Raw genomic sequence first — 25,599 nt, forward strand, 5'->3', positions numbered from 1 at the left:
TATCCACTGGCAAATCAGCTATGGCCTAGGAAAAACTAAGCTGATATCCATGCTGGGCAGAACACACAATTAGATTATGCAGGATTTGGTGAAAAGGGGCCACCTTGGCACCTGAACAATAGAAGACTCTCCAGGGAGAAGAGAGATGTCATTCAGAGTCTTTAACTGAAATTCCTATCAGTCAAAATGCCTTCGCCTTGCACTCAGTGTCTCCCACATCATCTGTGACTCATTTGTCTAGGTAAAGAGAAGCACTCTACGCTCCCATGTTGAAGTGGGACTCTTGTCAACATCCTGCCTCCACTTGAGTAAAATGTTGGATTATCCAGGCATCAAGGAGTAGAGGAACGTCTGCCCAGGGGATTTGAGTCATGGGCTCTGGAGTCAGGCCCCCTGAACTTGAATCTCAGTCCTGTCATAGGACTTAGCAGGTGTGTGAACTTGAGCCAATTATCTCATCTGTCAGCTTCCTTTTACCCACATATAAAAGGGGGAGGGTAGCATTAACCCTACTCGGTAAGATGTGCTAGGTGTAACAAACAACCCCACATTTCAGAGGCTGCAAACAGCATGGTTTATGTTTTATTCACATTACTTGGCCATTGGAGGTTGATGGGGGCTTTTCTTTACACTTGTCCTCTTCTCTGAGACCCAAGATGATAGAGCAGTCACCATCTGGAACCTTGCTGTGACATCTGGAGTGTGACACAGGAAAAGAGGATGTGGGGAGTTGTGCACTGGCTCTTAAAGTTTCTGTCTGAACCTTGTAAGTGAGGAAAGTATGGAGTGTGCCAACCAGATGTGGTTGGCCCGTGACACAGATGTGATTTTAGCCACAAGGACAGATGTCTCTGTTGCTTCCCCTTAGGCAGGGAGGTGGATGATAGCAGGGAGGACTTATGGAATTTCCAGAGAAAAGAGTCATTTGTGACTCTTTGATGATGCATTAATCTAAGAAATTACCTCTCTCCAGTGGAATTTTATGAAATCTTGGCTTTTTGATGGCCCTCTCTTTCAAGTAGCTTGAGCTCTTGGGAGTCTGTGCTTGCTGTAAAACCTTATACTGGACTGTTACTCATGGGCTAGAGGCAGGAACAATCTTGTTCTTTTATAATTTTTTAAATTCTTAAAATTATATAAGAAGACTAAAGGCAGCTTTGAATCTCACTCACTCTTGTCACCCTAGCCCATCCAAAGTCTCTTTGTTTTTGTTTTTTTAGTCCACATGTATGTGTTTGACAGAGATGTGATCAGATGAGAATACCATACCATGTTTATTTCACGTATTTTTAGGTTAATGTTAACATTACCCATATTTTGTGTATTCCTTTATGGCCTTTGACTTATTTATATTTAACAATTGTAGACAGTGAGTGTACCTCTCTGTATTGGTTTTCTGTTGCTGCTTAATAAATGACCACAAACTTGGCAGCTTTAGGACAATGAATGACTATCTCAGAGTTCTACAGGTCAGAAGCCTGGGCCTCAGGCTAAAATCAAAATCTTAGCGGGCTGAATTCTTATTTAGGGAAAAATCTGATACCCAACTCATTTCTGCTGTTGGTTGAATTTGGTTCCTCATGGTGGTGGATCACAAGTCTGCATTTCTTTGCTGGCTCTGTGCCAGGGGCCACTCTCAGCTTCTAGAGGCCACTCTCAGCTTCTAGAGGCCACCCTCAGCTTCTAGAGGCCACCCTCAGCTTCTAGAGGCCACCTGCATTTGTTATCATGTGGCCTCTTCCGTCCTCAAAGCCAATGATGGAGAATCGCCTTTGCACCAAAACCCTCTTGCATTTCAAATCTCCTTCACCGGGAAGAACCTCATCTCTTTTAAGGGCTCATCTCATTAGTTCTTCTCATGATCATCTCCCTTTCTTAGAGTCAGGAGTGCTATGTGACATCACCTGCTCACCACCCAAGAAATACAGGGCATTAACACCAGGGAATGTGAGTGCAGAGGAGATGCTTAGAATCCTGCCTACCACACCACCTCCTGTTACAGGTGTATTCCACTTCCTAGGGCTGCTGCAGCAAAGCACTAAAGATTGGGTATGGTAAAATGACAGATATGTGTGCTCCCTCAATTTGGGGGCTGGAAGTCTGAAGTTGAGGTGTTGGTGAGGCTGCGCTCGGTCTGAAACCTGTACAAGGATCCCTCATTGCCTGTCTCCAGTTTCTTTCTGCGCTGGCGACCTTGGCAGTTCCTCAGGTTGCAGATCTATCGCTCCAGCCGTCCATCTTCAGGTGGTGTTCTCCCTGTCTCATTACGTCTTCACATGGCTGTCTTCTGGTAGGGACAGCAGTCATATTGGATGAGGGCCCACTCTACTCCAGTATGACCACTCATCTTAACTCATTACATCTGCAAGAACCCTATTCCCAATTAGGGCGACATTCTGGGCCACTGGGGGTTAGAACTTCAGAATAGCCTTTTGGAGGGACACAATTCAACCCATAACAGTAACGTTTTTAATTGTATTTTTAGGCCATTTTAAGATTCTGTATGGTAGATAATCTTGTAATGGCCATTGTTGAGTATGAAATAGTTTCATTCTTCATTGTTTCCTTCTAGTACCATTCTTGGAATGATATCTCTGCATAGAAATTCTTTCCAAGAGATAAAGAGGGGACCCAATTTCTTTTTTTTTTTTTTTTTTTAAGATTTTTATTTATTTATTTGGGAGAGAAAGCGTGAGAGACAGCACGAGCAAGGAGGAGGACAGAGGGAGAAACAGACTCCCCATTGAGCAGGGAGCCCGATGCGGGACTCGATCCCAGGACCCTGGGATCATGACCTGAGCCAAAGGCAGCCGCTTAACCGACTGAGCCACCCAGGCGCCCAAGGGGACCCAATTTCTTAAGATAACTTTGTGCCAGGTACTGAGTGGATATGTGCCCGTGTGTTTTATTATATCTTTCCCAGACATTAGCAACATTTTGTAAGTGGAGAAACTCTAATGCAGAAAGAAACTTTGCTTAAATGTACGTATTTAGTGTATCTGTCAGTCAGGGCCCAGCAAGAAAAACACAAACTCTAGATATATGAAATAGAAGGAATTTAATGTAGGGAATTGGTTCCAGGGTGAGCCAGCTGAGAGATGAACCATGACCCGAAGCTCTTACCATCCCGAGGCTGGAGGGTCACAAGACGGAGACAGTCATTATTGTGTTTGGGGTTCTCGGTTACTGTAAAGAAGCTGGAACTCTGATGGAGACTCCAGCAGGGGCTGGGGGTTGCAACAGGAGCCACTGTCTGAGTTGGAGGGAGGGAGGGAGAGAGAGAGAGAGTTACAGGCATGTGTATGCCCTGGAGTACATAAAGATATACATGCTCTGGACTTTCCCTTCTTTCTGCCCTCCAGTCTTCTCTAAGTGCATCTAACTGGTCAAATCAGAAGCCCCCTGACAACAGGAGCTTGGGAAACTTGTTCTTACCCCACACCTCCCACCCAAACTCTCCCCTGTTACGCATAGCAGAGCAAGGTCATGGAATCCATCTGATGATAAATGGCCTAGGATCATCCTAGTTAATGGCAGTAAGAGTAATGATAATAGCATAATCATATTAATAGCTACAATGTACTACGGGTGGATTATGACTGTGTGCCAGCCACTCTAGAAATTCTCAACTTATATTTTCTCATTTCATTCTCGTAATAACTCCATGAGTTAGGTACTGTTAAACTCCTATTTTATATTGGGTAAACCAAGGCTCAGAGAGGTTAAACACTGTGCCCAAAGTCTTAGAGTTAATAAGTAGAATCTGGACTCATATCTAGTTCTGTCTGACTTCCCAGTCATTGTTCAAATGCTGGTGACATTGAATTAAAATATTTGTATATTTAATACATAAGGCAGGATAGATATGAAGTGAGATTGTGAATATCGGACTTGTCTCCCAGAAGACCCTCTGGCCGTGAACCCATGAACTGACTGGGCCTCCAGTGAACTTGGAGCAACAACCACCTGTCACCAGCCATAGTTTGTTCCCTGATTGTGTCCCAGCCTTGAGTCTTCCAAGTGTCTAAGCAGTTTGGAAGAGCGAGTAGACAGGACAGAAGCCAGGGTTGCCATGAGGATTGCATTTAGTGAGGTAAAGTAATGAGGAAGTGCTTTGTCAATCACAGAGCACTCTGCGAATGACAAGTGACACTATTATAACAGACCAAAGCCTTCATTTTCATAGGGGCTTTGATTTGCACATTATCATTTTGGCTCTTATTTTGAATACGATTTGAAATATGGCAGTAATTGAATAGCAAAGACACTTGGTTCAGTGCAGGAAAAAACTGAATAGCCAGTGTACAGACCTTCTCTTCTGTTTCAGTTTCAGCCCCTGCACTGGACACTGCACACCTCTTTCCTTCAAAGAGCTTTGCACCTGGTGAGGGAGGGTCACAGAGGGTAAACATAATTACAGTTCATTGTGACGTGTGCCGTAATCAGTGTATGTGCAGCATGGGAAAGTGATGGAGAGCAGGGAGGATTTATTGACTCTTTCTGGAGCCAGAGAAGTCTGTCTTTTTTTTTTTTTTTTAAATTTAATTTTATTATGTTATGTTAGTCACCATACAATACATCATTAGTTTTTGATGTAGTGATCCACAATTCATTGTTTTTGTATAACACCCAATGCTCCATGCAGTATATGCCCTCCTTAATACCCATCACCGGGCTAACCAATCCACCCCCCGCCAAAACCCTTAGTTTGTTTCTTGGAGTCCATAGTCTCTCATGGTTCGTCTCCCTCTCCAATGTCCTCCCCCTTCATTTTTCCCTTCCTTCTCCTAATGTCCTCCATGCTGTTCCTTATGTTCCACAAATAAATGAAACCATATAATAATTGACTTTCTCTGCTTGACTTATTTCACTTAGCATAATTTCCTCCAGTCCCATCCATGTTGATATAAAAGTTGGGTATTCATCCTTTCTAATGGCTGAGTAATATTCCATTGTATATATGGACCACATCTGCTTTATCCATTCATCTGTTGAAGGGCATCTCGGCTCTTTCCACAGTTTGGCTGACAAAGCGCTGATTTCCAAGATCTATAAAGAACTTCTCAAACTCAACACCCAAAAAACAGATAATCAAGTCAAAATATGGGCAGAAGACATGAACAGACACTTCTCCAAAGAAGACATACAAATGGCTAACAGACACATGAAAAAATGCTCATCATCATGAGCCATCAGGGAAATCCAAATCAAAACCACACTGAGATACCACTTTACACCAGTTAGAATGGCAAAAATGGACAAGGCAAGAAACAACAAATGTTGGAGAGGTTGTGGAGAAAGGGGAACCCTCTTACACTGTTGGTGGGAATGCAAGTTGGTACAGCCACTTCGGAAAACAGTGTGGAGGTTCCTCAAAAATTTAAAAATAGAGCTACCCTATGACCCAGCAATTGCACTACTGGGTATTTACCCCAAAGACACAGATGTGAAAAGAAGGGCCATATGCACCCTAATGTTCATAGCAGAGAAGTCTTTCTAAACTAGGTCTCTAGGAGGGCGAAGGGAGGGGCTTTCCAGGTAACAGGCTCTGCACGAGGCAGGTGCAAAGGCCTGCAGCGGTGTTGAGTGTGCTGTGGCAGAAGGTAGGATGGGGCGGTGGAGGTGGATTCAGCCGTAGAGCCTGATCATGGAGAATGTTCTGTATTGGGCCAAGGAATTGGAGCTTTTTTTTTTTTTGGTGGTGTCGGTGCCCTCCATCTGCAGGGTGCTCTGTGATTTACAGCAAACATACTTGTAGTTGACAAGTTGGGTTTGTGACTCGCCGCAGGGAGTGAGCGTGCACACCACGGCGAGCCTTGAGGAGTCTCATTAAGAAGGTGTTAGAAGGACTTAGTATAGAATTTGGGCTTTGGTTGGACGATATGGAGGAGGGTCCGAAGGAGCAGGCATTTGCCATAGTCTGAAATCTGTCAGGAAGGGGGGACAGTTCTATGATTGGATATTTGAATAAGTTTAATCTAGATGGAGGTAATGCTAGAGCAGGATGAAAGATGTAATTGGTAGAGATGCAGCAGCCTCACATGAGCCAGGAGAGGGGGATGTGTGTGTTACGGTTTGCACAGTGGCCTTGTTTTTTTGGTCTTCCTTAGAAAAATTGTGAAGTAGTCTTGCTCTGCCTCACTTCTTCATGGTTCCAGTAAGCTGGTCTGGTTTTGGTGTTTTGTGAGATTGGTTAAGCCAACCAGAGAACAAAATGGCCTGGCTAGGTGTGCCAGTCCAGCTTCCAGCAACCTGACATCCTAGGTGATGTAGCAGCCCAGCTCCTGGATGTCAGGGGCTGCTCTTCTCTTTCTTGGAAGGCAGTAGGAAGCCCCAGGGAACAGAGCAATTCAAGGTCTCATCTGCTTTTGCATAGCTCCTTCAGGAAGATGTGGCATGTTGAAGGCCACTCTTCCTCACATTCACTGTGACTTTGGATGAATTGCCTCCCTGTTTGAGACCAGCTTTTCCCTCTAGTGAATGGAAGGGGTGAGGCTAAATGGTCTCTGAGCTTCTTTCCCCGAGAGCTGAGATCTCATGATTCTCTTTCGGAGAAATCAGTGACACCTGGGTTGTAGTGAGAAGAGCAGAGACCGGAGCATCAGCTGGACCATGAGAACACTTGCTGGGCCCACCGCACACAAGATCTCCCTGCACAGCCAAGACCACTTTTAGGGGTGGAGCAGTGGGTGTGATGGAGATGTGTCATTTGCCTCTCAACTTCCATTCACCCCATTCCTGGAAATAATCTCTCCTCTTCTCTCCTCTCCCCTTCCCTTCCCATCCATTCCTTGCCCTGCCCTGCCCTTTCTCTCTCTCTCTTTTTGTTTTTTTCTTAATCAATAAGGGAATTTATTGGTTTATGGAAATGAGAAGTCAGAGAACAGGTCTCATAGGCTTCCAGCGTGGGCTGAATAAAGGCTCAAACAATGGTTCCATGCATTCCAGTTTCTTGCTCTCTTCCTCCTCTCCTTATATTTTTGGCTCTGCTTCCATCAGGTTTCCATTCTCTGGCCCCACGTGGTTAGATAAAGGTTGCAGCAGTGCTAATCCTACCTTTCTCTCTTGACGGGTGAGCAAACGACTTCTGATCACCAGTGGCCAGATCTGGGTCATGTGCCCACTCCTGAACCATCCCTGAACTATGGAGGTGGGAGTGTGGATATGCCGATTGAGTTTAAAGGGCACTGAAAGATGCATTCAGCCAGACTGAACCTGGGCCCACTTCCAGAGCTGATGGCAGGTCAAATTGCAAACCATATGGGCTGGCTGTGGGGAAGAGGTCTCCAAGAAAAATTCAGGACGTGCTTAACAGGAAGCATTGTGTATTCCAGTTGAGACGCCACACTAAAACTCGGGGTTGCCCTCCTCTGGGATGCTTAGGGGAAGTATAAATTGTGGTTGGCAGAGCTTTAGGTGCTCCAGGATGCCCAGCAAGCCCCAGAGCTGCCACTGTGTTTCTTAGGGCCCTTGACTAAAAACATCGCCTTGCTCTTTCTTGGTCTCCATTCCCTCTGTTGTCTGATGGGGGTGGAACAGTGCACTCCCAGCTCTGTAGGGCTGTGCGTCTTTTTCCTCCTGTTCAAGGACTGTGTGTTTGTTACAGGACACAGGACAGTCCTCCCAAGGGGGCTGGAAACCCTTCGTTCATGGAGACACCACAGACTGGATCTGTGGAGGGGTCCCTGTGTTATGGGAGCTCTCATCAGGTCAGGAACAGAGAACACACTCAGGGCTCTGGAAACAAAGGAGTTTTTACACCAGCCTCTTAAAGCTTTTCCAGTAAGGTGTGCCTTTGCCTTCCTTGCAACCTTGGACTCTGCTGCTTCTTCACTGTTTGCATTGATCCCTGGGGATGGTAATGGGAATGATACACTGAGAAGATGAACAGCACCTTGTGCATCCAGCAACACGAATACTCTCAAGACAGCTCAAGGAGTAACTGCCGGGACAAGGTCGTGATTATAGAGTCACAAATAGTGGAAGGCAAGGCAACTATGTTGAAAGCTCAGCAGCCCTCCAGAGGAGGGTGGGAGCGTCCTGATGGGGGTGCCATAGGCCGGTGCTGGAGGGGAAAGACTGCAGCAGACCGATGTGGGAGATTGGAGTCTCAGCCCCGGTGGCAAGCAGGAGGTGGCTACACAGGAAGTTCTGGGACTGGCGGAAGGTTAGGGTGTGGGGAACCCCAGTGATGTGGGGCTGCACACACACTCCCGTTCCACTTCATAGCTCAGTGACCTTGGGCATCTCTCTCTGAATCTCCATGTCCGCATCTGTAAAGTAGGGGGAAGAAACTCCAGGGTCTCTGGCCTGGGTCCTCCCCTCCTTCTTGGTGGACCGCACATTCTCTGGTCTTTGCAGGACTCTTCATTCACTCTGCCTCAACCTTTGTGGATACGGCTTCAGAGCCCTGGATTCACCGTGGCTGGCCCCGGGAGTGACTGTGGCTCTTGCCATTTTCTTCCCAAACCCCAGATCTTCTTGTTCCTTCTGGGAATTCTGTTCTCCCCATTGTCTTTGTTCACTGAGCCCTGTGAGGGTGAGCAAGTTCAAGAGACTCAACGAAGGGTATTCTCTGAGCCTGAACTCTGGACTGAAAGGGGTCCTGCTATTACACACACCCTGACATTTTCTGAGGAACATCATTCAGCATCCCACGGTAGCACCCATCATGACTGACTAATCCAACAGTGTGTGGGTTACGAACGCCTCCTATTAGAGCAACCTGTGCTGCCTCATTCTGATTCCGGTTTGGATAATTTACCTTGCAGCTCCAGGATTTTCTCCGGCATGAGCAGGGATGACTCACATTATTGCCCTACAACCCCATGGAAATATATCGCCACTCGCTTCCTTCCCAGTGTGATAAATCTGATTATAACTTGTGGATGGCCACTCGTGGCTGTGCAGTGGTTTAAAATGCGCTGAAAGATTCATTCAGCTAAATCGAAGTTGTCAGGTGGATTGCCGGAGGGACTTCTTGTTGCAGACACAAATTGTGTGACGTCGGCTGTAGCCTTGTGGCGGCTTTCAAATTGCTGCTAGGAAATAAATCCATTAATCGGTATGGACCGCCCAGACTCATGCCGCTAGGCTGTGGGCTCCTCCAAGGCACAGTGTATGTCTTGGACCCTCACCTGCTTCTTAGTGTCTGGCATAATATGCCCTTGATAATTGATTCTTTTTTGTTTTTTCATTTTAACATTACATTTAAAAAAAAATAGAATTGCCAATTGTCACAGCTGGAAATGACCTCAGGGAGCCCCTCTTACAGTCCCTGGGTGAGAGTCCTGAGGCCCAGAGAGGGACAGTGATATCTCCCAGGTTACACAGCAAGACTCGATGAGAGAGCTGGACGTGAACCCTGGTTCCTGACGCCCAGCCCAGGCCTCTGGTTCTCTCTTGTGCTTTTCTTGATGGCTCTTGTCAATGAAGGATGCTAGGAATTCCATTCGGGCTTTATTCTAGTGTTTTACAGTCTCTTCTGAGTAATAAGGTCAGCTTGTTTAATAAGTTCAGCGTCAAAGTAGGTCAGGGATTTTATTTCTGTGCGTGGGCCATTAGCATTCTTAAGTGAGAACACATTTTTTTTTTTTTTTTGACTGAGAAAATATACTCTCTGTAGATGAGACGCTCCACGTCTGCCCATTTCCTCAGCTGTGTCAGATCCTTTTATACTGCAAAGGCTCTGTGAGGGGGCCCTCCAGGCTTCTCAGTGGAGGCTGAGGCCAGATGGGAGGGGACCACGTGAAGTCTGAGCCAGAAGGGCAAGGTGATTTCCGAAGCCTTCTCAAGCTAGTGGTCACATTGAAATGTTTGTTGTTGTGTGTTGTCGGAGTTAATTCTCTGAAAAACCCCAAACACTGGTTTAGAGGGTTGAACGCGATGTCAAGAAATCTCTCGAATCTCTTGTGACTCTGGTTTTGCCTTCCCAGATCCCGTCACCCAATGGCCAAGCTGATGGAAAGGAGTGAGGGTCTAGCTGTTGCTGCTGCTGTCAGGGAGAGGGATCAGGGCGAGCCCAGGTGGGGAGCTGGGGAGGGGGAGAAGGCGACACGACACCTCATCTATTTAGGGCTGCTCCTGAGGGTAATATCAATTTTACATTTTTAGCAGTGACCTGAATTGTTTCATGAGCTCAGTCCTTAGTTAGTTGCCTTTAACCTAAATGGGGCTGGTAACACAATAAAAGAAAAATGATTTCTATTCACAATTCCTGTTCGAGGCACCGTGTTTGACACAGCGAAGGCTGCGGGAGCATGACTGGCTGCGTCCCTGCCTTGCAGCGACCCTGTTGAAGGGGAGAAAGGCACGGACATAAACAGCCAGTAATGCAGGTGATGGTGGGCTGACTCGGGTTCCGGCAGCGTTTTCCACACATCAGTCTGTTCTGTGCCCCCTTTCACTGCTTAGATTTTGTGCATTACCACTGCATGATTGTAAGTTGTTGCCTTACTCTCTGCAGGGCTCTTTGTAAGTTAGAACTCCTCCAAGCCAGGAGGAGACAGTTGAGGAAGGCCATTCACTCATTCACTCATTCATTCATTCATTCATTCATTCATTCATTCATTCATTCATTCATTCAGTGTTACCTCCAATGCCTTGTCCCCAGGATTGGAGACTAGAAACACATGCAAGATTACTAACTAAAGGGCAGGGTGGTTGAGGAATCACCCAGATGCTCTGCATTTTATGATTATTCAGGAAGGTATTTTGGTGAATAAAATGAAAGATGTAGCCCAGTGGTTCTCAAACTTGGCTACACATTGGAAAAACCTGAAGTATTAAAAAAAGTGCCAATACCTAAGTCTTACCCCCAAAATTCTGATCTGATGGGTAAAGGTTGTGAGCTGGACATCAGATGCTTTAGAACTTCTCCACATGGTTCTAATACACGGCTGTGTGCAAGCCATGGGTACAACCACTAAAGATCTTTTTTTAAAGAATAGCGTAGCCTAATCCAAAGGACCTTTAGTCAAATGGTACTTGGTGCTGTGTAGGAAATGGGCATGACAGGATCCAGGCTGTTTGACATTTAGGTGTGGGTTCAGCCCAGCCCTCCCAGAGGGCTCCCTGTAACTTCCAGCCCTGAAGAGACTTCCCATTTCTCAGACGGGTTCATTTCATGCTGCTTGTCTGCCAAGGAAGTGGTAACTTGAGCTTTTGAATTGACTGTGAGACACCAAAATGCTCCCACATCAACCTTCTGGGCAGAACATCTATGGTTTGGGGTCAGCCTTGAGTACATCTTAACTATTGGGAAACCTCACTGAGGTTTCCAGTCAGGAACATGTAGTACATTTCCTTTCCCTGAGGGGAATCAAAGGTAGGAGAGGAAATTCATGGTCCCATTTTAAGAGGACATTGAAGGCCTCCAAGCTGTGAAGAGCTCCATAGGAATGATGCCCTTCGAGATCAATTCTTTTTTAAAAAAATGTTAATACCTTGGGAGGATTGCTTCATTAAACCCGTTTGTCCTTTGGGGTATGTGACTTTAATCAGATTGCTTTCCTGATTAAGATCTAGAAGAGGTTTTAGGCAAGGCTTTTTTTCTTAAGCTGTTATTACTTATATGTTTTTCTTCAATGAAAAATGATAGCAATTCCGCTGAGACCATCAATGTGCCCTACTGAATAGGCCGAGGTATATCTTTGTAGCAGGGCAAGCTTTCAAATTCACTTCTCTTTTTATTGTGTATATGACTACCAAGGTGAGTTTTAAACCTTTTCCTTCATTTTATACCACCACATTAAGAAAGAAAGAGGCGGATTTTAAGGCTAGCGTTTCTTAGTAAATGATGCGTATGTACTAGAACATTTGAATTCACGTTTCCGTGGTGGAGACCCCTCTGTCCAGTGGTTGTACCTGTGTTACACTGAGTCTCACCTATGCAAACATCCATCCATAGCTTCTCGACAGTCTCTTCACCAGGTATCCTTTTGGAAGTAATTGCAAATTAATGCCTTCATATGTATCACTGTCCTATAATATCTGTAATAAGTATACAAAATGGCCAGATGTTAATTCCCTTGTTTGCTTACCGCTGCAAAATAAAAAGCACTGGGCTTACCAAGTGTTCAAACACATCTTTAAGTGCATTAAAATGTCTCCTTTGAGGGCATTCTTCAGTAAAAGTAGGCTGCCTCCTTTTATTTTTTTTTTATCTCAAATAGATTCAGCCAAGTCCTCCCCAGTCTTCTGCCTGGTTTGTGTGCTGTAATTTCAAAGGTGATTCTGAAACTGATCTTGAAGGAAGCTTTAAGCATCGTGTGTGCACATTTGTTTGTGCCACTTTATATTAACTTGTAGCCAAGACTTTTCCCTTTTTAGTCACAAAAACGTCTGGTAAAATTCCTCCACATTTTAAATTATTTATGGAATATGTGTGCTGTATTAGTCACATATTATCCCAAAATCTGGTGGCTTAAACCAGCAAGGATTTATTGTTTCGAAGGCATGGGTTAGAGATCGTGGTGCAGAGTCATGGGGTGATTCTGGCTTGGGCGCTTTCACAACCTGCAGTCATCTAGAGTCTAGTCCGTGGGAAGATCTGCTCCCAAGTTCACACACTCACATGGCTGTTGCAGCCTTCAGAAGATCCTCTTAAAAGAGGACTCCCATGGCTATTGGCCTCCGAGCCTCATTAGCTATTGGCTGAAGATATCATTTCTTTGGGAATGTGTGGCTCTCCTAAGACAACTCACAACAGGGTAGACAGAGGAGGGGGAGGGAGGGAGAAAGGAAGAGAAGAGAGAAGAGGCAGGAGGGAGTGGGAGGGAGAGGGGAAGGAGGGAGTGCGGAGGAAGGAGGGGAGGGGGGAAGGGAAGGAGAGAGAGGGAGGGGGAGTAGGGAGAGGCACAGGGAGAGAGAGGGACAGGGCAAGGAAGGTGGTAGTCTTTGTAACCTGTCTCAGAAGTAACAACATCATGTTACTTTTGCTATCTTCCTTTTGTTAGAAGTGGAGTTCTAGCCCACTTTTAAGGGGTTAGGGTTACACAGGAACATAGATACCAGAAGAGTGAAGCATTGGGGGCTATTTTAGAGACTGACTGCCCACCACAGTTGGGGTCTTCAAACATCACCAGAAGGTGATGGTCATTTGCAGATATGGTTCAGGATTTTCTGGCACAAGAGATACTCAGTTTTAGCTCTTTACAGCTCTACAATAACAAAAGTTGCATATTAAGTATCTAGGTATATCTTACACTTCCCAGATTGACAGCTGCTTAATAATGAAGCACTGATTGAATTTTGGGTAACACTGCCATCTTCTTCCCTGTCAAGTCCAATGAAGGGATTCTGAAGGACAGTGCCGTGTTGGAGACATGCCTCTCAGGTTATAGGTTCTGCATTTTACTGTCTTACATCCTTTTAATGGTTTTGAGCATATGCTTCCTATTTCCCATTTTTAAGCAACTATCCATCATCCTGATTGAAGAACATAATTTTAAAAGTATTATGCCTCTGAAAAATAAATGGAGTGCCACTAAAACTTGCAAAACAAAACAGATATATTTTTTCAGCATTTCTGTGTTACTGAAAAATGCTCTATGGCAGGAAATAGAACCAAATATTGTTATATGTTTGCCAACTGAATGTTTGATTGAACACAATTTTGTAAGGAACCTGAACTGATTTGTGAGTACTGATGAATTTGAGTATAGTAAAAAGTAAAAAATGCACACAGGCTTGACACTGAAGGCATGACTTATAACTGGGAAAATGGATAAATTGAACCTTGTCAAAATTAAAACTTTTGCCCCGTGAAAGCTCTTATGAAGAGAATGAAAAGACAGGCTACAGAGTGGGAGCAAATATTCGCAAAGCACATATGTGACAAAGGACTAGTATGTAGACTATATAAAGAGATCTTAAAACTCAACACTCAACAGCAGAACAACAACAACAAAGCCAACCAACTGAACAAAAACCAACAATTCAATTAGAAAACAGGTAAAACTTCTGAGCAGACATTTCACTGAAGAGGATATACAGATGGCAGATAAACACAAGAAAAGATGTTTAATATCAGTAGTCATTAGGGAAGTGCAGATTTAAAACCACAATGATGTATCACTACATACCAGAATGGGTAAAACAAAATGGTAGCACCAATTCTTAGTGAGGATGTAGGGAACTCGGATCACTCGGTCATTGACAGTGGGAGTATAAGATAGTATAGCCCTCTGGAAAGCAGTTTGGCAGCTCCAGATTCCACAGGACATAGCAGTTACACTCCTGGCCATTTATTCAGAGGAAGGAAAACTTACAGGCACACAAAATCTGTATAATCATGATTGTTCATAGAAGCTTTATTTTGTAGTAGCTAAAAACTGAAACAGCCCAGATATTTTTTTACCAGGTGAATGGTTAAATTGTGGTATGTTGTACCATGGAATCCTACTCAGCAAAAAAAAAAAAAAAGAATGAATTGTGGCTATGTGCAGCAACCTGGTTATCTTCAGGGAATTATGCTGAGTGAAAGAAGCCATTCCCCACAGATCATTGTCATTTTTTAAATGTCAGAGTTTTAGAAATGGAGAATGGCTTCGTGGTTCCCAGGGGTTGAGAATAGGGTGGGGGGGGGAGCGAGGATGGAGGTGAGTACAGTTATAAAAGAGCACCATGAGGGCTCTCTTTGGTGGTGGAAACGTGCCATATCTTGACTTTATCAGTGTCAACATTCTGGTTGTGATATTGCGTGATAGATTTTTTTTTTTTTGATGAATGACAACTTTATTTTTTATACTTAAAGGCTGATGAAAAACCATTGCTAATCCTATTAAAATACAACATCTCAATTGGAAAGGATAACTATATTTACTCATTAAATATCATTTAAGTTTTCTACAGCACAGCTTGGAAGCATCCAGCATGCATATGTAATTTCAGTACAGTGGATTCAAGACCAAGTGTACATATTACAAGCATCTGGGCTAGATTACAAATTGTCATCATCTTTTTCTTCTTCCTTTCTTCTTCTTCTCATTGCATTTCATGATTCATTGGCAGTATTTGATGATGACCACCGTGTTAGTGGTAATAAGCATGTTTTTGGCCCCAATTAATGATGGATTAATCAAAACATTCTGAACTGCGATCTTGCAGGAATTGATGCTTTTATGGTTGGGGACTGGGGACATGGGCATCCGTACTATAAACCTTTGCCCTGTGAGGGACATTGGAGTCTACTTCAGTTGACACAGATAAGGTTTGTGGGGTTGGTGTGCCAAGTGTGGGAGTTCTTGGTCTGTTAGTAACTGAGCCAACACTTAACCACAGAGCTGTTATTCTCCCCACAGAAGTAGATGCCGTTTTTTGTACAGATTTGGAGCAGTCAAGCAATATATATCAGGTGTTAACCTAGGGCCTGAATATGGTTCAGTTAATGGCAAAGGAGTTTGATCTCTTTGCCTTGCAATATCTAATAAAAAATCTCGGGGGAGGAGAGGTAAAAGACTGATGAGCACGACACTGGATTGCCAATCACATATCATCTGCATCAACTTTCTTAGCATGACTTGAATAAATTTTTGCATCATCTAGACTTGTGGTCACATATCAGAAGGCAAATGACAACATCTGATTTATAACTCTTGACTCATACTCTAATCCTCCTGTCTTTCAGGATTTGTACTATCATCTGTGCATCTTTTGGCATGCTCTTGGGAGAAGCCATCTTGCTGGACTCCATGGTCAGATTTCTCAAGCTAAATCACCCACATTAATGTATTTCAGTCCTGATCTTGATGCAAGTTCTTTGCCTAGCATGGTTTTTCCAACCCCTGGTGTACCTGGGAGTAGGATATTTGGAAGCAACATGGTCCTCACCCTTGAATGATTTTTTTTTTTTTTAAAGATTTATTTATTTTAGGGAGAGGGGAGAGAGAGAGTGTGCAAGTGAGTGATGTGGAGGGGCTGAAGGGGAGGGAGAAAGAATCTTAAGCAGACTCTGCACTGAGTGTGGAGCCTGACTTGGGACTCGATCTCATGACCCTGAGATCACAACCTGAGCCTAAACCGAGTCAGATGCTTAAGTGACTGAGCCACCCAGGTGTGCCCCTTGTGCACAAAGTTACCATTGGGGAAGTTGAGTAAAAGATACATAACATCTATTATTTCTTAGAATTGGTGTAAATCTATAATTATCTCAAAATAGTTTAATTTAAAAATTAACACTGATGTTTAAAGTGGCAAGCTGAGTTCTCAGCTCAAAACAGTGGGGCCTTTCAGGGCAAGGATGAGCAGCCCCTCTTCTGAGTTAGTGTGCTCTGTTCAAGACTTCTTATACTACTGGGTTTTCTGATAATATTAGGCTACCAGTTCTTGCAACTCCTCTCTACTCTCAAAATATTCTTCACTCCAAGCTTTAATGGAAAAAGAAAAAAAATCAGATTGCCTGAAAGAAGAGGATTCTTCTGACTTTTGTGTTGACTCATTCATTCAACAGATACTTATGAGGCATTTATTGTGTGCCAAGGATCAAGGCAGGTGCTGTGAATAAGATAGTGAAAAATATCAAAGTGGTCTCTGCCCTCGTGATGTTTACATTCCAGTGGAGAAGACCAGAGTGAATGGTCATGCAAAACGCAACTGAAGAAGCATGTCTGAGCGCTTTCAGGGAGGTCAGGAAGTAAGGTTTGAGCTGAGCTGTGGAGAGTGAACTAGGTGGAGCAAGGAGAAAGGGAAACAGTGTGGGCAAAGGCCCTGAGGTAGAAAGGATCACAGCACATTAGGAATATTTGAAAACAGACCTGTGTGTCTGGAGCCTGCTCAGCAAGAGGGCCTGTGGAAGGAGATGAGGCTGAAGAGGCCGGTGGGGGCCCTATCCCTCATGGTGTTTGAGGCCATGTAATGGAATGTAGTTGTTACTTTAGGAAGATCAGGTTAAGAAGGACCGCAGGGTAGAGAATAGATCTGAAGAGGGTAGAAGTAGAAGCAGAGTTAGAAAGGCTTATGCATATTGTGCAAATGGATGATTTAAAGCTCTTTTCTTTTTGTTGATTGAAATCTACCAGCATGGCAAAGTACATTAGCTTTAATACATGAAAGTATGTTAAACTTGCTTTTGATTTTCATCATAATTTGAGATTCTTTGGGATTTTTTCCCATCTAGTCTATGAATAACAAGAGCATTATTACTTCCTTTCCAATCCTAGTGTCTTTTATGTCTTTTTCGTGCTCCATGGCCGTGGCTCGAGCATCCAGGAAAACTGGGGAGATTAGGGGGAAAACATTCAGTATTTTACCATTGATTGTGATGTGAGACCATGTTTTGGATGCTTGTTATCGGATTAAAGAACTTGCCCTTCTATTCTTAGTTTGTTAAAACTTTTAACGTGGATAGATACCGACTTCCGTCAAATGCTTCCTTGGCGTCTCTTGGGATTGTTGCGTGATTTTTATCTTTCAGTCTGTTAATATGAGTTATACTGATTAATTTTCTAATATTAAACTGATCTTGTATTCCTGGAATAAACCCAGTGTGGTCACGATCTGTTACTCATTTTATGTATCCCTGGATTTGGTTTGCTAATATAATGTGTAGGCTTTTTATCTCTCTGTTTATGAGAAAGATTGGCCTGGAAGTTTCTTTTCTTGTGATTTCCTTGTAAGGTCTTGGCGTGACAGTTATCCTCGGCTTGTCAAATGAGTTTGGAAGTATTTCTTCTGTATTCTGTGAAAGAATTTGTGTAAAGGTGGTATTCCCTTGAAATCTTTTATGCATGTAAAAATTCAAGCTTCTTTTAGAATTTTGTCCCAGGAAGGCGTTCTGTCTAAAAGCTATGTCACTTTTGGATCGCCTCAGAGGTTGCTCTGATTTTCTTTGGGTTAACCTCTGTCTGTGCTTAAGAAGCACATGATGAAGGTGTTAGTAACAACTAGAATAGTGCTTGAAATGGGATGCCCTCTTCTTTCATATTCTTTCCCTGCCACAGAAGTACCGAGGTGCAGTGGCCTATGGTGGGTGCCAGCATGAAGCCACTCATCCTATTCTCAGAGCCCAGTATCCACTTGCTTGAGTCAGAATTCTGGCCTCTGCTCAATGAGGCCTCAGTGGCCCATGGCCTATGAGACCTTGCCGTGGTCTGTTTCCCAGAGGGCTGCTATGTAGGCCTGCTAATGCTAGCTTGGTCATCATGCTGGATGTGGCAGAATGCAGGGGCAGCCCTAGTGGGGCTGGGGGTAGGGGTGGGGGTGCTGAAAGAGGCCACGTTTTCGGATCCTTTATATAAAGGGGGCATTCGCCTCTTAAACTCTCCCCCAAACTGAGCAGGATGTTGTGGGTAAGCCTCTTAATCCATCTGGACACCTTTTCCTGACACTTGAGAGCAGTTGATCCTCATAGTCACTTCGGCCGTTTGAGCCGCTTAGAGCCGAATCCCTCATCTCCCCGCTCCCACCCTGCACCCTGCACCCTGCACACGGGGATATGCTGAGGAGAGAAATGTGCAAAATCACAATATCTCTAAAGCCCCAGCCCCCTTCCTTTGCTCTCTCACTGTGGCTGGTAGCATAGCAACTGACAGAGCTGCCTGGACTCAGCTTGCCCTGAATTGCCTCTTCCTCTGCTCCCTCCCTCCCCCCACTTTCCCTCTCCTCCAGCTCTTCTCAGACGTGTTCTGTGAAGACTGCTGCCATGCTTTCCCCCTGGTGCTCGTTGAGTGTGCGTTGCCCATCCCGGTGGGAGATTAGCGGCTCCCTCATGCAGAAAGCTGAAATTGATTTTCATCGCATGTGCTACATGAGCCCCAGATGCCCAGAGAGGAGATCGCAGGAGGCTGGAGAAATGGTGGAATGACCTTTAATGGAAAGGGCTGTGGGCTGGGGAGAGGGACAAGTGCAGGAGGCCATGTGGGGTTGGAGAAGGGAATAACTCACATTCATTTGGGGCCCATCATGTTACAGATATTTGCATTTGGTCTTCACCAGGACCCAGTGAGGTAGGATCCGTTACCCTGGTTTTGCACGTGAAGAAAGTGAGGTTCAGGGGAATTAATTAAATTGCCCAAAGTCGTAAAAATAAGTGAGAGAGGTTATAAGCCAAATTGTCTGTCTGACTGCCCATTGTAAGGGACAGTGAATATGAAAATGCAAAGGGACGGAGTCCAGAGGACTGGGCCTTGAGTGCAGAAGCCAGTACAGTGCCCTGGGATGCTGGGCAGGGCACCTGAAGCAGACACCATGTATGTGGACCAGGCAGGCGTTGTGGAGGTCAGGGAAAGACTGTGATCCACAGGTGTCCATGTGCCCAGGACTCACCTGGCCTGTTGGATCCTACTCTTGTGCTTGTCCTGGTCTAAGTACTGGTCCCTTTGCTGCCCCTTCTATCCAATCAGAGACCAAGCCCTGGCCAGTGTCCTAAACCTGTGTCTAGTCGTCTGTCTCTCCAGCCCCATGGCCATTACCCTGGTCCAGACATCCGTCATCTCCTTCTCAGTGGTGGACATGATGCCCCTGCCTCTGATGTCTTTCCTTCAGACCCGTTCTTCACCTGGCACTCAGGGGTTGTCCAGAAAGAATAGGCACCTGCATCACGCCACTCCTTACAAAGCCTCAGGCCGGAGCCCCGGCTCCTCAGAAAGACCCTTCCTTCTCTGGTCCCCGTTGACTTCTCCAGTCCCCTTTGGGCCCTTTCCTCCTCCCCCGTCCAAGTTGCAGCAGGCTGCGCCATTCCGGAGTGACCCAGTCTCTTCTCGTCTCTGTGTGGGTGCCTCTTACCTGGCTGCCAGTTAGACTCGCTTCTTCTTTCCTGACTTGATTGGATTTCTCCATGATGCCTTCCCTCCTTTCCTCCATCTGATTGCCTCCTCCAAGTACTTCCCTAGGGCTGCTCTAACTAATTACCACAGACTCGGTGGCTTAAAATGTAAAAATTCATTATCTTACAAACATGGAGGTCCGAAGTCTACCGTGGGGCAGCGGGGCTGCGTGTCTTCGGGCTCCAGGGGAGAGTCTGTTCCCTTGCCTCCTGCAGTTTGTAGAGTAGTCCTTGTAGTCCTTGCTAGTGGCTCCTTCCTCCATGTTCAAAACTAGCTGCACAGCGTCTTTCAGCCCCTCTCTGTCTCTGATTCTTCTGCTTCCCTCATTCACTTAGACGGATCCTTCTGATTACATGGGGTCCACCGCAACAGTCCAGGATACTCTCCCCACTCACGACTTCATCACATCTTCAGAGTCGTGTTTGGGAATGAGGGCGTGGACATCTCTCAAGGGCCACTGTTGTGTGTACCACACTCCTCTGTGTGTCCCCCAGACCCTGGCCTGCTACTGCTTGGCCTTTCTCATGGTATTTTGCAGCTTATTGATTCCTGCCTCTGTTTCACTCCCTAACCTCTTAGGTTCCTCCGGGGTAGAGACAGATTTGCTTTGACTCCCTGTCTTCAGAACACAGAACCAGCCCTCGTACTGGTTCATTGAACAAAAAACCTCTCTCCCTGGCTCTTGTCTGCCTGTCTCACTTTCCGGTTGCCCCCGGTGTTGAGAACATTGGGGGCAGTTCTGTGCATCGGTTAGACCCGCAGACCAGAGCAAGCCATCCCAGATATCCCAGCGCCGCCGGGCCTGAGCTGCATGGCCTTGGACAGGATTCTCAACCTCTGTGCCTTCGTTTCCTCACATGCAAAGTGAAGATAATTATAAGATCTTCTGTCAGTCAGGATCCAGGAAGGAAACCCCAAACCGTAATAGGTACTTCAGACAGAGAGGTGTTTTATTTTTTTTTAAAGACTTTATGTATTTATTTGTCAGAGAGAGCGAGAGAGCAAGAGCACAAGCAGGGGGAGCAGCAGGCAGAGGGAGAAGCAGGCTTCCCGCTGAGCAGGGATCCCGATGCGGGACTCGATCCCAGAATCCTGGGATCATGACCTGAGCCAAAGGCAGACACTTAACCGACTGAGATACCCAGGCGCCGAGACAGAGAGTTTTCTTGAAGGGGGTTATGCCAGTGTTGGGAGGTCACTAAAGCAAACGTGGGACACTGAAGTAGCCAGGAATTGCAGGAAGCATCGATCACACCCAGGGCTGTGGTCACATGAGGGGATGGGCGTGTGGAGGAGGCACCCTGCTGGGTGATGCAGGGCCCTCTGAAGAGGGAGGCAGCAGGGGCAGATGGGAGATTCCAGAGCATCTTCTGCCCTCTTCCACCTTTCTGGTCTCCACAGAGAGCCTCCACAGGGAGGACTGAGCCAAGGCTGGTAAGGGAATCCCAAGCGCAGTTTGTAGAATTCCTGCCCCAGAATCACAGAGCCAATTCTAACAGGGTGGGCTTGGAGCCAAAGGACCGGAGGTAAATAACTAGCACATCCCTTTGGTATGTGTTATCCCTCATCTGTAAAATGGATACTACGATAGTGCTTAGGTGTGCTAGGATGAATAAATGAGTCCACATGTGTAAATCCTGGAGTAGAGCCGGCACGTGGTGCCGAGAGAGTATTTGCCCTTGTCCCTTGCCCCTTGCTACATCCTGCAGGTGTGACAGACAGGGCATCTCTGGAACTCAGAGATTCAAACTGGCTAAGGCCTGAGTTCCTTCCACCCAATTCTCCAGAGCCAGCCTGCTGGGCAGGGGTGGGGCAGGGGAGGCAGACGGTGCCTGTTCATGGACCTGTGCTGTTCCAGAACAAGATGCTTCTGCAGCATGGCTTCTGATTCCGAAGGCTTGGAATCCTGGCTCTCCGAGGCCCCCTCCCTGGGGGAGATAGACTCCTGATTCATACTTTCTTAGGACTCTTGATTAGGCAAGGAAAGAAAGGCTCTTCTAGAATGATTTCTCTGTTCTTAATTTTGGGAAGTGGCCCAGCAAAGAGTAGTATCAAAAATATCGAGGCGCTGGGGGACAAAGAAGAGCCAGGAGCAGACAGAGTGTTACAGATCATAAAATCTCGCCTGGTGCTGAGTCGTTACTGAATTATGCATTTTTTTAAATGACTTCATTGGTTGCAACATGACTGTGTTAAGTAGACCGAGGCTGAGCTCTTAAATGTATTTGCTTGTGGAAATGTTGGCAGGAGTATACTTTACTGTGGCCCCTCTTTATCCTGACACAGGAAAGGGAGTGCATTTAATAGAATCTTTGTGTCTCTCTATGGGGGGGGCACAAAATGAGGGCACCAGCTAGGTTTCCCACCAACTGCTGGTTGGGAGGATGGAGACAATAGTTTACACAGTGCACTTGCGATGTGCTGGGACTGTTCTGAGACTGTTGACTCTACTACCTCATGGGATCCTCATGGCATGAGGGAGGTGTTGTTATCGTCCCCATTTTACAGATGAGGAAACTGAGTCACAGAGAAGTTAAATAACTTGCTCTGGTTTTCCTAATCTCTTACTTTGGATTTCTCTAAAAACAGGCCCTGAGACAATGGTTTGCAAGGAGTTTATTTGGAAATTGAAGAGAACACTGGTAAAGGGGAGGGGAAGTGAGGCAGGAAAGGAAGGTAGGCTTCTACTAAAGGGTGCATGAATGAGCTGGTAGTTCTGGGGGGCATCTGATATTCAGTTCCACTAGAGATCCTTTAAAAGATTAAACAGGCCCATTGTCCCACCAAGGGTCAAGGAAACTGGGGTATTTATCCACCAGCTCCTGTTCCTCACTGAGAAAGAGTTGTTGCTGGGAGTGGTAGTACCCTGGCATGCCCAGTCTGCCCTGCAGTGGGGCCATCAAACTCTGGCAGCTGTAGAAAGCTTCTGGGCAGGGACGTGTAGGTGCTGGAGGTAGGAAGTCATCAGGGCATGGCAGTATTATCCACTGAAACTATGTGACCTTGAGGTGAGTCAAGAGAAAGAACTTGGCCTAGGTGCCACCAGAATCTGCTGCAGATGGCCAAAAGGTAGCTCAGCAGTAGGGAGAAATTGCTTAGAATCCTAAGAACTAGAAATGCTTATGCCAGAAGAGGAAAGAGCAAATGCACATGGATGGTCCATGTCCTCAAATACCACCCTGGGGAGGGAAAAACTGCTGGGGTGCTTTGAGTCCAGGATCAAGCCCACCATAGAGCAGGCCCTGTGATTGGGGTCTGGGGACCCAGGCAGAAATGGCTTGGTGTTTGCTCTTGAGAAAGATCCACCAGCAAGTCGTCTCCATGTACAAGTTCTGTGATGAATTTGCACCCAGGGAGCACTGAGGTAGGTGCCTTTCCACTCCAGAGGATGCTGTTGGCATGAGCAATCCACGTCTCCTTCCCCTGGCTAGTGTGCGCATCCCCTAGTTGCCAGGAGTGTGGCTGCTAAAAGTTCCTAGTTTCCCCCTGTACTGATTGAATACTGATTGTTCCCCTGCAAATTCCGGTTCTTCCTAGAGCCTCAGAACATGACCATGTTTGGAAAGAAGGAGGGTCTTTGCAGATGTAATTTATTCAGTTAAAGTGAGGTCATACTGGAGAAGGGTGGGTGCTTATCCACTGTGATTGAAGTCCTTCTCAGAAGAGGGAGATTTGGACATAGAGACGCAGACACACAGGGGAGAAGCCACGTGAAGACAGAGGCAGAAATCAGAGTGATGCGTCTATAATCCAGAGAATATGAACGACCGCTGGCAAGCACCAGAACCTAGAAGAAGCTTTGGACGAAGCATGTCCCTTTTGGCACCTCGATCTCAGGCTTCTCACTTCTAGAATTGTGAGACAATAGAGTTTTGTTGCTTTAAGCCACCCGGTTTGTAGTATACTACTTGTAGAAGTCTTAGGAAACTAGTACCCTCTTCCTGGGGTACCTGTCCTCAACCACATGCATACTGCTTGGCCGAGGGGCAATGCCTGTACCCCTAGAGTAGCCTGTAGCCAGTTAATGACACAGGGATACAAGTGGCTGAGGCCCTTGCCTCAGTGGGGGACAGGAGGTGGTGCAGTTTGTGTTCCAGAGCTCCCTTGGGATCAGGCTGATTGAGTCTGCAGCCCAAACCACATCCATGCTTGGCTTCCTGACCTTTCCCCTACTATTTCCCCTTCTCAAAACTCCTCCAGTCAAGTCACGTGCACAGAATGCTTGTCTCAAGCTTTGTCGGGACTCTGGGCTAAGACACCCACAGAGCACAGAGAACACAGCCTTGAGGTGAGATCCAGAAGGGCGTCCCAGAGGAGAACGGACTCTTGAAGGACAAGAAAAAGTGAGGCACCTGGAGAAGGGGAAGAGTGAGAGACTATTCCAGAGAAATTTTTTGTGTCCATAAGACCAATATTTTTAGTATCTCAATTCCCTCCCATCCTAGAGTCATAATTTTGATTCATTCCAAGGTGGATGGGGGTCTGTCTTCAAGTATTTTTTCTCTAAGGAAGGGCAAGTAGACATTATATTTCCTGCATTTTTCAGAGTCTGAGAGTGTCTTTCTGTTGGCTGTGCAAAAGTACCACAACTTAGCTGGCTGTAAAATTCTTGGGCCATGAAACATCCTCTTAAAACTTTGTGTGTGTGTTAAATTATTAGGGTTGGGAGGCCCCACCCACCAGAAGGCTGCCTGGGACCCCAATCCTGGTTTCTTGAATTACTAATTGTTCAACATTGGGCAACTTACTTGATCTGCATCTCTTTCTTCTTCTTCTTCTTTTTAAAGATTTATTTATTAGAGAGAGAGACAGAGAGTGCATGCACACAAGCAGGGGGTGGGGACAGAGGGAGAAGCAGACTCCCCTCTAGGCAGGGAACCTGATGTGGGGCTCGATTCCAGGACCCTGAAGACCATGAGCTGATCTGAAGGCAGACACTTAACTGACTGAGCCACCCAGATGCCCCTCTTTCTTCTTTTAAGAAAAACATGAATCATAATAGTATCTACCCCTGGTGTTGCTGTGATGATTATACAAGTTAATATTCTAAGTCACTAAGAACAGTGACAGGTGCATACAATTTTGCGGTACATATTAGCTGCCGCTGCCGTCATTTGGGATTATTATTACTATTTTCATCAACTTCCCCATTACACCACAGTATTTCAAATTGAAATGCTGAAGTCTGAGAATTGATTGCTTAGTCTTTTTTGTTTTGACAGAGATCTGTTTTTAAAACTCTAGATGCTTGTGGGAACTTTCCTTGTCTTGTATTTCAAAATATTACCAGTTCATGCCTAATTTTGAGTCTCATCATTAATTTTGCCTGAAGCCCACCATGTTCTTCATCCTTTGCAAACTCAGATCTTCATTTATTTCAAAGAAATTTTCTTCGGCTCGGTCTTTCGTTATTGTTCTGTTCCACGTATTTGATGTCTTCTCCCCAAGCACTTGCAGCTCTTAGCATGAATATCCACTCCCTGCTCTCTAACGTTCTCCTTCTTGCTCTCTTTCATCTCTTCATTGCAGCCCCAACCTCTTATTTTGGGGAAACGTACCAAAAATTTTCTTTTGAATAAGACATCCAATGTTTATTGAACACTGACTCTACATTAGGCTGGGGCACAAAGACTAACTCTGGCAGGCCTGTACTGGTAGAATAATGCTGTGTCTACTTGGATCTTCTGCTCAAGGACCTCATGGGTCCACGCCAGGGAGGGAGAAGGTGGGGTCTCCTGTTGACAATGCACAGTCAAGGTAGAGTCCGTGAACATATGCACATAGCATCCCTATAGTCCTTGGTAGAGACTTTAGATACTTTTCTTTTTTTTTTTTT

The 25,599-nt window shown here is 45.6% G+C and overlaps 1 pseudogene; it reads right to left on the reverse strand.

The window, feature by feature from the left end:
- Positions 1-14,941: 14,941 nt before the first annotated feature.
- Positions 14,942-15,694, reverse strand: LOC102731757 (transcription initiation factor TFIID subunit 9-like; annotated as a pseudogene).
- Between the last annotated feature and the right edge of the window lie 9,905 nt (positions 15,695-25,599).

Source organism: Leptonychotes weddellii, chromosome 10, assembly GCF_054177405.1.
Source record: "Leptonychotes weddellii isolate Sample4059 chromosome 10, ASM5417740v2, whole genome shotgun sequence".
In the NCBI taxonomy this organism is placed as follows: domain Eukaryota; kingdom Metazoa; phylum Chordata; class Mammalia; order Carnivora; family Phocidae; genus Leptonychotes; species Leptonychotes weddellii.